Source organism: Cyanistes caeruleus, chromosome Z, assembly GCF_971803275.1.
Source record: "Cyanistes caeruleus chromosome Z, bCyaCae1.hap1.1, whole genome shotgun sequence".
Taxonomy (NCBI): Eukaryota; Metazoa; Chordata; class Aves; order Passeriformes; family Paridae; genus Cyanistes; species Cyanistes caeruleus.
In genome coordinates, this window is record NC_141732.1 from 55,943,014 (window position 1) to 55,953,552 (window position 10,539).

The following is a 10,539-nucleotide window of genomic DNA, read 5'->3' on the forward strand; positions in this document are numbered from 1 at the left end:
GGGAGCTATAAGCTCCTTACCTCCCTCCACTTACCATTCCCCACGCAGGGAGTTCTCCCCAGGGGATGTTACTAGCCCTTAAATTATAAAAGTGCACTGTTCGAGGACTGGGCCCATCTGTAGAATGCCCTATCATGTGCACAGCACAGCACTGGACAGTTACTTGCTGGAAGAGATGTGTGACCTAAAGAAAATCCACAGGCTGGAAGAGTTCCTGTTGGGACCGGTGGTTGGTATCCACAGCAGTATCTTGTAGGAGTCCTGGCTTCCTTCTGACAGTGTGTTGCACTGAACAGCTGGCCAGCTTGGTGCCACCCTGCTTTTGCTCGAGGGGTCCTACAACCCAGGCAAGTGACTATCTCCATGACAGGGAAATTTTGGCTTCTTTCTGTAGAAGAGCTTCTTGTCCCCAGCACACAATTGATTGCCTGATCTCGGTCTGACACTCCAAGTGCCAGTATCTCCCAGCCTAACCCGTTACTTTCTGTCCCAGTCAGGCATCAGGGAAAATGCTTTTAAAAACAGAACTAAACTAAACTAAACTAAACTAAGCAAGAAGCACCCGAAGTAAGCATGCAAACCTCAGCGGAAGGCTGCGGGACAGTCTGCCGGGATGTGGGGTGGGGAATGTTCCCCAGGCGGCACACGGGGCCGGGCTCAGCACCAGTCGGGAGCCCTCGGACCCCTTTCGGTGCTCCAGCAGGGCCGTCCCGGTCCCCCCGGGCTCCCTCCGGGGCCGGGCGAGCCGCCCTGGCCGTGCCTCCCCTTCGGCCGGGGCGTGGAGGCAGCAAGCACAAAGAGAGGTACTTTTATTTTTGCTGGGTTTTGTGCGGGTTTTTTTTCCCCTCCTTCGTGGGGGGCTTAAAAAATACCTCCATGATCGACACCGGGCACCTCGCGAAGCTTCGGCAGAGCAGAGGTGCTGTACATTTGACAATTCTGTTAAAACGTTAGTAAAGTTAACGCAGCCTTGATGGCATCTGAAAAACTAAATAAGAGACCAGTTTCAATCCCAATCCCCACTGGAGGGGATACACTAGTATGTTTCTTATTTTTATTTTCCTTATAGCCTGTTAAATTGACTAATAAAGTCAACACAGAGTTCTCTGTGTGGCTTCAAAAAACTCAGTAATTTTGTTAGAAAACGTTGAAATCCAACCCCAAAGTATTCAGCCCAAATATTTAGTTAAAGTAACCCTGTGGGTTAATAAACTAAACAAAGGCAAACCATGCAAAACTGCAGCAATGAAAACCAGACTTAAATAAACGAAGGAAAGTTTATAAGAACCCTTTAGCTGGAAAAAAACAGCGAGGGAAAACTGCATGAAATTTAATATGAAGCATGTGATACACAGGGGCTCGTTTTACAGGTACGCAGCTTCGCTTCAGATGGTCGTTGTCTTCAGAAAAATTTCGAAAATTATTTTTCTGCTAAACTGCGTTTCCTTCAAAACCTCACTGCAGCGTTTCTGCTGAAGAAACTCGACAGCTTTTGGCAGGTTAAGAGGACCTCTTCTCTGTCTTGCTGCTCTCTCACTGCCCACACTTCACCACGTTGCTAATTTCGGTGTCTGACTTGTTTAGTTATTTCAGCTCCAGTAATGTGGTTGCAAAATATTTACCTTTCACACAAGAATCTGGATTATTTTGATTAGAGACCGATGCACTCTTCAAAATGTTTGCTTATGAGCAGGAGTTCTTCAAAAAGGGGCACAACAAAAGATCCCTCTTCTCAACCACCGCTTTTAAAACAGTTGTTAATAGCTAAACCCCGGGTCGCAATAGAGGTGGAGTAAGCCTTTAAAAGAAAAAAAAGGGACATTTAAACCAAGCTATTTAAAATATATATGCTGAATTATCTCAGATTGCCTTCAGCATGTTGGCAGTTTGGTAATAATTATAACCATCGTTGTTCTGCAGTTTTAGATGATCACGGAAGAAACCTTCACAACAATTGTTTTTTTATCAAATAAAGAGCATGGGATTGATGACATGTTTTTCTCTAAGGGTTTCCAAATTATTTTCTTTTGCATTATATCCCCAAAGAAGCTGCTCGGGAGAAGACCGCTGGAAAAACAAGCCCCGAAATAACAGGAGATCGTTTAAACTTCTCTTAGTTGCTTTTCATTGTCAAGAAAAGCTGAATAAACAGCGTCAGCCCTGCCTGAGAGCGCAGAAAGCAGGTTTGAAATGAAAGAGACATGCAGAGGGAAAAGATGAGGGCTTTTTTTTTTTTTTTTTTTTAATTTTCTTCCCTTTCGAATACTTAACTTACTCCTTTTCAGAAAGGAACTTCGTGCAGCCCAGGGAGTACTTTATTTACCATGTACAGAAGAAACAAGTCAAATTTAAAATTAACCTCCAGTCATGCTGGGAATAGATCCGACCAAATGTTGGGGGAATTCCTTTATTTTCCCCTTCTGATATTTTTGTCCAATTCCGCTGCTTAACCATCACCCGTTGTACTGCCAATGAAGGGAATGGTCCCTTTCGGTGACAAGCCCTGATGAAATGATTTTCTTTAGAAAGAAAAAGAGAAAGATGGACTAAGGAACTTGGGGCAACAAAGCTTTACAAGGAGAGAAGAAAGACTTGGGTAAAATACGACACATTTATCTATCAATTGCTAGACAAGACAAAGAAGGCTTAACAACAGTTTGAAAAGAGTGGCCTGTGAATGGTTACTATTCAATTTGTATTTTATTCCCCGCTGGTCATGGAATTGAGATCAGAAGAAAAAGTGAAAACACATGGCTGAGGTCAGTAGGATCAGAGAACCACCACATACAGCAAAGGGAAGGAAAAGCAATGGGAACTTGTGTGAAGAAATGGATTATATAAACAGAGCTTACCATCGCCTGCACCCCATTATCCTATAATTTACACTGCATGGGAGCATAGAAATATATTAAACTAGTGATAGGTTTCACCGTTGCTTTATGCCAATCAATTCCATTATATACTTTCAGACATGTTTAGAATTCTTGGACTAATGTGTTTATTTTAAATATCACAGGGAAATTATGACATCACCGGCAAATAATGCTAGGGAAGTTTGCCTTCCTTTTGAAGTACGCTGCAGTGAAACATGATTTTAATTACATAATCACTTTGAAACCGTAATTATATAATAAAGGAGGGGGATTAAGCGGGAAGTGTATAGTACATTAAAAATTGCTTAGGTCCTGGAAAAACAAACCGAACACACAGTGAGAAACGCTCGGTCACGAAGATCACTCCGTGATAAATTCGGGCTACAGCGTTTATTGGCGTTTTGTCCGAAGCGGCAAAAAAAATGTTCCCTCCGACAGCCGCCGACGTTTGCTTCCCGTTTTTGTTGGGAGAACACAAACCCAGCCCCGGTTTCGCTCGCCGCCGCCTTTGCCCGGCGGGACCGCGGAGCTTGGGCCGGCCGTCACCGGGGAGGGGCCGCCGCCGCCCCGATCTACCTCCGCTGCACCGGAGAGACAGGGCTGACAAACCCGGTTTTTTAAAGGAGGATTAGTCGCCCTCCCTCCCTCCCTCCCTCCGCCCGCCGGGCTCCGCAGTCTCGGTCCGGGAGCGCCACTCGGGGATTTAATTTTGCACCCGCGGGCTGCTCAGCCCGCCGGGACCCAGCGCCCATCGCTCCACCGTCCTCCGGGGGCACGGGGGAGACGAGGTTTCGTTTCGCTTTTTAGGTGGCTTCCTTTGTGTGTGTTTGTTCGTTCGTTTGTTTGTTTGTTTGTTATTTCTCGGTTTCGTATGGTTGTCGTGTTTCTTTTCGTTGTGTTTTTTTTTTTTTGTTGTTTGTTTTTTAAGGGCTAGACCGCAGCGCGGCAAGGTCCCGGCGACCCTCGCTGTCCCCATGTGCTCTCCCGGGACTGCCATCGCCTTTGCAATCTGTCAGGCACGGGAGTCAGATCTGCCAGCCTCTCTCTGCGCATCCCCCCCCCGCCCCTCCACCACCTTTTTCCCCCTGGCCCCTTCAGACCGGCACTGCAGGGGAGCAGCGGCCAGCGGGACCCCCCGAGAGCATCGGAAACCCCAAGGAAAGAAGGGGGAGGTCCTTGTCCACACAGCGAGTGCCCACACACTGCCCAGAGGGCAAAGCCCCGGGGGCAGTGGCTGCAGCCCCGGACCAGATTGAAATTCAGACCCAGCTAACCCAGTGCCAGAATCTCTGCTTGCAGCATCGGGAGTGGCCCTTCCCCCTGGTTTCCAGTGGTTTCTTGCGAGTCAGCTTGGCTCTCAGGATACATCAGACTCAGCCCTAGACATGCAGTCAATGAACAGCTCTCAACGCTCATCTGTTGCCATAGGTTGCTCACATCAGACTCATATCTTCAGGTCTGGACTGTATACTTCCTACCCATCAGGACGCCTTACTTTTTGGAAGGTGAAGACAAAACATGGCAACATGAATGCCCTTCACTGCAGAAATGGCTTGGACCATTACATGAAGCTTTGTGCTGGACTGGAGAGCTGTACCTGGAGATCTTCTTCATCTAGATGTGCTTCTAGAAAATCCATTGCTCAGAAAGACCTCTGCAAGCACAGAGAGGTCTTGTAAAGAGCTGGCATGTGGAGGGGCAAGCACAGGTAATCTGCTTGGCTCAGCTTCACCTGCCTGCAGGGAGCAAAGTGGACTGGCACCCAGGGGTCAGGCTTTATCCAGAATCTCATGGCCCTTCACCCCCAGCCCATCTAACAGGCTTTTATTTGGTCTCTGAAGTCAAGGGTCACTATTTCCGGGAGTTGCAATTCCAACACACGCCCACATGGCTGGCCTGGAAACCACAAAGGCAGGAGACTGCTTGATGATGGCACAGAAAGCCAAACCAAGTATGGGACTCTCATCAGGTAGCTCAGGACCTGGGCAGACCAGCTGGCTCCCTGCAGTTCCCTGCAGACCTGCCCAAAAAACAAGGATTCCTCCAGAAGGACAGTTTACATTCACATGCAGATGCAAACCGTATTCCCAAGAGGCTGTCCCAAAGAGAGTAATTTCCCCAGATGCTAGCTGTGTGGTCATGGATTCTCAGGAATATAATTTTTTCATATGAAAACATTTATTTATCCTCCAGATGTCATGGTAATTAAGGCGGAAGAATGCACTCTGTTAAATGTGTGAGAAAGATCATGGTGCCTCACAAGTCTACAGGAGTCCCTGGAGGACCAAGTACCAGATGGCACAGATGAGTCTCTTACAGGGGCGTAGGGGTGTATAAAACAGGCCTTAGCAAAAAAGCAAAAAGTCTTTCAAGAAGTTATCTTAAGCTGGTCACAAAGAGGGGGAGGGAATATGGCAGTGGAAGGGAGTGGGGAGGCTCCAAAGTTGTCTAATTAGTGTTCCACAATAGCCAAAGGATGAGCACATCACAGGGTGTTTTATTCAGAAATTAAACTGTTTTGCACTCATCATGGTGTAGCATCTGCTGTGGTATTGCCAGAAGTCCTGGTCTCCTAATTTCATGGGGGAAAACAAAAGAAGAGCAGAGCAATGTACAAAATATCTGCCAGAAAAGAAATAGTCTAAAGAGGCAGTCAGTGACACCTGTAAACCACAGGCAGCAAGGAGGGGAAAATAGGAAGCTGTTCTGGAGCTAAAGGCAACAAAATAATAAGAGTGCCTGAAGCACCCAGAAGTCTTCTTTCCACTGTGCAGATGTGGAACTTTTTAACTCAGAAGCCCTCAGAGCCTCTAAGTGTAAATGGGTTGAAAAACAAAGAAGTAAATTTGTGCTTGGTTTGTGACAGGACAACCCATGGATTTGTCCCTGCAGTAACTTCCTAAAGTGCAGGTTATTAGAGGCTAGGAGGTTGCAGGTCAGTATGACTCTCAGCTCACTCGGCTCTCATGTTCTTTAACTCCCACTCTGGCACATTTTATTTTCTGCATAAACCAGATTGTTTTGGAACATCTCAATAACACTGATAATATAAAAATTCATACTTAAACAGCTTATTTCATCCAAATACTTCAGAGGCCTGTGCTGACGTGGTTAAGTTTGCAAAATAACCTTGGACAGATGAAGCAGTTTGTTTACTTCACATTTAGTAGAAACTGTGTGTACACTTGGACCAACAGATGGAAAGACATAACAAAATTATTTAAATAGTTTCCCCAGTGGAAGTTCTTCCCTGAATACAGTGTGTTGCAAAAATTTCACTGACAGTTTGAAAAGCTAAGGAAACTGAGATGAGAACTACAGTGGAAAAATCTAAGGGTATAATATAATTAAATACAACTTACTGGACTGGATATTCTTGGTTTGACTGAGCAGAAGTTTATATCAGACTCATTTAAATTTAATAGGAATTGTTTACTTTGCAGTGAAAGTAGCTACTTCAAGATGATATGTCCTTCCACAGTTTTTTATTTGGCTCAAGGAAAAAAAATAAACCACTGTTGCTTCAGTTGCTTCATCCAGCAAAAATGTGATAGAAGTGTCTGATGTATCTGCCTTCTCTGAAGGCTCTTCTTACCTGCTAAAGTTGACTCTTTGTTGATTGGACTGCATGTCAGACAGAACCTGTGCCTGTCCTAGTTTCAGCTAAGATAGACTTCATTCTCTTCTTAGTAGCTGGTGTAGTGCTGTATTTGAACTTACTAGGAGAATAATTTCAGTACCACACTGACGTTTTTGTTGTTGTTGTAGAGTCATGTTTACCCTAAGGACTTTTCAGTTTCCGTGCCCTGCAAGTGAAGAGGTGCACAGGAAGCTGGGTGGGAGCATGACCAGAACAGATGACACCATCTGGAGAAAGGCATATTCCATACCACAGAACAATGTGCAGTACCTAAACTGCATCTAGTCCCTGGAAAAGGGGCCTATCTCTGCTCAGGGACAGGCTGGATATCTATTAGTGGGTGGCGAGCAGTTGTATTGTGCATCACTTGTTTATCTTAGATTCCCTTTCTCCTTCTCCTTTTCATTACTACTACTACTACTACTACTACTAGTACTACTGCTGCTTTTCATTACTACTACTACTGGCACTACCGCTGCTGCTGCTACTACTACTACCACTACTACTACTGCTACTACTACTGCTACTGTTACTGCTACTGCTACTATGTTGTTATTGTATAGTCACAATTTTCTTTCGATTGTAATTCTGTTCTGATCTCACCCCATGTGGCTGTCAGGGTTTAAGTCCAGCTGAAAAGTCAGTGCTCCACAGCCATTCGCTCAGCCCCCTTCTCTTCCCCCTGCCCCTGTGGAATGGGGAGAAGAATCAAAGTAAAACTTGTAGGTTAAGGTGAGAACAGTTCAATAATTGAAGATAAAGTAAAATACAGTAATGATGGAAAATTACAATAATAATGATAATAAAAAGAGAAAAAGAAGTAGTGTACGATACAATTGTTTACCACTTAATGATTGATACCAGACCCCGCTTCCCCCAGTCTGGCCCCCCTTCTGAGTAACTCCCCCCAGTTTATGTACTGGGCATGGGGTTCTGTGATGTGGAGTACCCCTTTGGGCAGTTTGGGTTACCTGTCCCAGCTATGCTTCCTCCCAGTTTATTTAGTTATCTCCTCACTGGCAGAGCAGGGGACAAAGGGAAAAAAGTCCTTGACTTAGGATAAGCACAGCTTAGCAACAGTCCAAAACATCAGTGTGTTATCAACACCATTCTCATTGGGAATCCAAAACACAACACTGCCAGAGCCACTGAGAAAAAATTAACTCTACCATGGCTGAAACCATGACGGACATTTACCTCTTCATTCAGATTCTCCTCCCCAATGAGGAGGGAATAGGGGTGAGGGAGAAATGAGTGAGCAGTCATGTGGTATTTAGTTGTCAGGTGGGGTTAAGCCATGAGAATGCCCAAAGCTCTTTCTCTGACAAGTATAACATGTCCAGGCTTGAGGGAATATGTTTCTCCAAGACACTGATGGCGATGCATCCCTGCCTTGCATTCACAGTGGAATAGGTAGTGGAAGAGAGGCTCAGAATGACACGGCACAGAACACCCACAATCATCCTCTGGGATGATCATCCTCAAGAGGAGGGTTCCAGTCACTGTTGGGTCAAGGATGTTTTTCACATAAACCTTGGAGGAGTCATGGAGAAGAGGACCTGGGCAGAAATTTCAGGTGTCCCTTCTTGTAAAACCGACATGTCACAAAAAGCACTTTTTGCAGTTTATGGGAGGATCTGAGCGCATTTATGGACTCTGAGACCTACTGGCAGACTGCAAAGTCATGGAAATAAAGGAGGACAGATAGAAGTTTAAGCAGTGATAGTGGAACATTGACATATTACTGATTTTCTCATGTGCAGTCTACCTATGAGAGATTGCAAGGTTCTGAGCTTGAAGAAAGAACAGATCGAGTAAATAAAATTACTATTCTTTCTATGGTTTATACTTGAGTTAACAATATCTACCCTTTCAAGGCTGCTGATTGATGTAAAAGAATCAACCAGACAAGAAAAGCAGAAGGAAGACAGATGGGAAACATTTTTTTTCTCCTCAAAAGAGAATGTTTAAAAATATCTTCCTGATAATCACAGATATCTATTAATATGGATACGAAGAACTGCCATGTTTCACAAAGGTCAAGGAAGCAGATCTGTGACTTCATCAATGCCTCTAGAATGTCTGTGAATAAAATCTACCAGAAGAACATTTGTTTCTTTTTATTAATGGTCTTTCACCAGATAAGTCTATCCATTCTTCAGGTTTTTGGTGTAAAAGGAAACAGGCAACTCCTGAGACTGAGTGCTTGTTTAGATAAAAATTATCCAGATGTAAGCTGGAGCTGGGAATCAATATAAGGCGTTATGTAGATACTGGAGTTCTGATGTCTTCTTTTAACATAATAGTACGTAGGAAATGGCTTCAGAAAAACTGGAAGAGCCATGTGAGGATATACACATGAAGGATTTTCTGGAGTTTTTGCTCCAGTTGCACCACTGGAAACAGTGAGCATCCTTTGCAGATGAGACTTAGACACTGTTCATCTCTGTTTTGGGCGCAGACGATTTTCTGCCTATGACAAACACAAAGATGGGGAAAGAAAGCTGAGTGTGTTTTGACTGAATTTATGCCCACCTTTAAGTCCAGACACATACTTATTTATTTCTTTCCCTTTAGATACAATGGACAGTGAAAGTGACCTTGAACATTTCACTTCAGAGAAACCTAATTTTATCTGAGCTTAAGATATTTCAGTAAGAATTGTTCATTGTTCCAGTATTCATAAGATTGGAACAGGATGAAACTTTGCCCAAACATGGTAGAAATAATTATCCACCAGAGGGAAGCATTTTGTGAGACCTAGATGTCCTATAGGAGAGAATTGTAAATTATGTCCAGGCATCAGCTTTTTTCTTTCAAGCATCTCAGTGGTTCTAGAGCCCTGTATGGCTCGAAGCCTACATCTAGTAAATGTGGTTGTTTCTAACATTGAACAAATTTAAAACACCATGCATGCTATGAAGTTTTAAATATATGGTGGTAGAAGTACTTTACACAAAGATCTTGGAGCTCCTGGATGGAATATTCCTCTTGCTCTGGTCACCACAATTTCCCTAGGAGGATGTGCACACAAGCAATTAAATAGTTATTATTACATTCAACATAGAGTGTTTGACCTTTTCAAGCCTGTGATGCCAAAATCAAACTTCCACTGGTGTTCTGTTGATAACTGAACCGCACATGTAGTCTTGCAACTTTCACAGGTGCCTTTCTTAGCCAGCTTCCCCAGAGCCTTTAAAATAATACAGAAACCTGTAGGTCTGTGGACCACAAGCTGACCAAAAAAATTAATTAGTTGGTTCAAATATATTTCCAAAATTCCAGATGAAAGTACAAAGCACATTTAACTGGACAGTAGAGATCATGCTAAGCCATCCCATTTAGATTTTTCTTTACAGTATAATTTGGTTCTAGAGGAATAAATCTAAGAGACAGCCTTTTGCTTTTGAAACCTTCTCAGAGAAAGTGTCTTCTCTTATCATAATCTGAAGACGAGTTACTCACTATTTCCCAGCTGAGCTTCCATCAGACCACTTCTATATCCTCCTTCTTGCTGCTGTCTGGCCTGGGCTCTTAGCTGCAGGCAGGCCATGGCCAATCCCATCTTTTGTGCATTATTTATATATATATATATATAGGGGGGAGAGAGAGAGAGAGAGAGGGGGAGAGAGAGGGAGACAGAGAGAGAGGGAGAGGGAGAGATATATTTATATAAATTTGTATAAATTTATATAGATTTAGAGGACTCTCCTGGAAAGTCAGACAAGGTTATGTTGAAGTATCACCTCCCTCTCTCAGCGGGAGACAATGAAACATGTTGCACTTGAATCAGATCATGTTGTTGGTATCTTACAGATAAATACCACTTACTGCATCAATATTACACAGTGAGACAAAATCATGATAGAGGACACACAGTGAAAACAAATGTATTTAAACACAACCACATGTTCTGTGATTCCACAGGACTAAATCTTCAAAGTAATAATATTATTTGTAAAACACCTCCCTTGGCAAATTTTGCTGGACCATGAAAATACTGCAATAAAAATGTCATTTGGAATG

The 10,539-nt window shown here is 43.7% G+C and overlaps 1 long non-coding RNA gene across 1 annotated transcript; it reads left to right on the plus strand.

The window, feature by feature from the left end:
* The first annotated feature begins 643 nt into the window (after positions 1–643).
* On the plus strand, positions 644–8,614 carry LOC147648460 (uncharacterized). The gene is made up of 2 exons (XR_015280895.1): positions 644–803; positions 3,802–8,614. It is a non-coding gene; the product is annotated as an uncharacterized LOC147648460 (long non-coding RNA).
* The last annotated feature ends 1,925 nt before the right edge of the window (positions 8,615–10,539 follow it).